Consider the following 2,196-nt stretch of genomic DNA (forward strand, 5'->3'; position numbering starts at 1 on the left):
ATATATATGAATTAAACGCTCGTGACAATTTCGAATTCCTGCATATTTTTATGCTCAGTTCGCAGCAAATGTCCTGCACTGGACGCACAATCTCTCATTAATTAAGCTTTAGTAGTCTTCATAAAACAATCTGTAGAATTTGTTGCCTATTTTGTGGTTTGTATATCGCAGGGCCCAGGCAACGACATATCCGGATTGCCGGTGAGAAGGACTTTTTTAATGAAACCGCCGTAAACTTAGACACACAATGCTCATGAGTGTTCAAGAAGCCTACGAGCAAGGCAGTGAAAGGCTTTGTTCGCCTATTCAACAGCAGCCTTTGCACTGAACAGTGAGCATTTATGGTGATCCACAGTCGCCCCCTTTATTGTCAATGCCCGTCGAAAGCGTTTCGGGGTCTGCACCTGGGCTGGTCGATATGTCTTGTTGCCAAGAAACGCATTCCAGGCTCACGAACCGTTTTAGTGCACGGACACTACAGTCACCTCATATCCCACACTTTCGCACTAGTTGTGTGATCGTAGAATGATTTGTACACGGAGAGTGCAGTCGGTCCAGCGCTCCCATACAAGTTCCAGAGTTTTAGTAAAACCTAAAACCTAAACGTTCCAGGGTTTTAGTAAAACCTAAAACCTAATCGCACCAGGGTTCAAAGTGTAGGTAGGGGTATGCGCGGAAACGATACTTCTCCCAATCTCATGCGGCCATAGAGGATCATGCTTCACATGAGAGATCCTAACGAATGCTAAAGCCCATTCCAGCCCTCACGCTTCCATCTTATACGAGACCATAGCGTCCACCTTATGTATCTTGGTCGTGAACGATCGCAGATGCACGGCTGAACCATTCGCAATCAACCTGCCACGAATGAAAAAACTAATGTCAACACCATACATAGTCTAGTAACAGTCCCATACATGAAGCGACCGGAGGTGGTGTGGAAGGTACTGAAATGTATGAAATGTTCCACAGACAGACACGGATGAAGATCACATATACATAGCACATTGCTATCATTAAAGCGGCTGGAGGCGGTGTAAAAAGGTACTGAAATGCATGAAAAGTTCCGCAGACCGACACGGATGAAGATCATATATACATAGCGCATTATTATCATTAAGAAAAATTCAAATAATTTCTAAAAGATTCTTACTTGGGATCGCTCTCTTCCCAGGCTCCAGGCGTCTCCATGTCCTTATCTGTATAGACAAGCAGCTCAAATGTACCTGTTTGCAAAGAGTGTAGAAGTCAGTCTAACGATGAGTTTCATCGCAGATACGCGAACAAAACTAAAACTCGGCGAACGTTGTATGCGGCCTATACCCCAGCGCCTATACTATGATGACAGATCAATAGTACACAGAGATTAATGAACGGACCCTGGAATTCACAATGAGAGCACTCGACAGTTCGGTACTACAAGCTATGGATAGGCAGCCTACAGTCGCACGCCCACCCGAACAACCAACAAGCAAAGCAATGCTCGTAATACGAAGCTATCTGAAGCGACCAGAGCGGAGTGGTGGGTCACGTATAGCAACTCACGCCGGTGTCAACATATAGTCACTACCTTCTTGGTATGCAAACGTATACAGAGACGATCACCCCTGAACAGAAGCCACAATGCTGTGATACGCCAAAACAGATACGCAGCTATGGAATACACAATACAATGAAAGGTCGGGGGTTGTAGCCCAACACGCAGGCTGTGTTTCATGAGCACACAAACCACTGAGACGTCCACTACGAGCAGTAGAGCATACGAGTACATGCACCTGATAGGTCACAACGTAGATCAGTATGAGGTGGTCCTATACTGCGCGCACTTACATAATATGTATATGTATATGTATATGTATATGTATATGTATATGTATATGTGTATGTATATGTGTATGTGTATGTGTATGTGTATGTGTATGTGTATGTATATCTATATGTTTATGTATATGTATGTGTATGTGTATATGTATATTTATATGTATATGTATATGTGTATGTATATGTGTATGTATATGTCTATGTATATGTATGTATATGTATATGTATATGTATATGTACATGTATATGTATATGTATGTATATTTATATGTAGATGTAGATGTAGATGTATATGTATAGGTATAAGTATAAGTATATATATCTCTATATGTATATGTATATGTATATGTATATGTATATGTATATGTATATGTA

Source organism: Sphaeroforma arctica, assembly GCF_001186125.1.
Source record: "Sphaeroforma arctica JP610 unplaced genomic scaffold supercont1.6, whole genome shotgun sequence".
Taxonomy (NCBI): domain Eukaryota; class Ichthyosporea; order Ichthyophonida; genus Sphaeroforma; species Sphaeroforma arctica.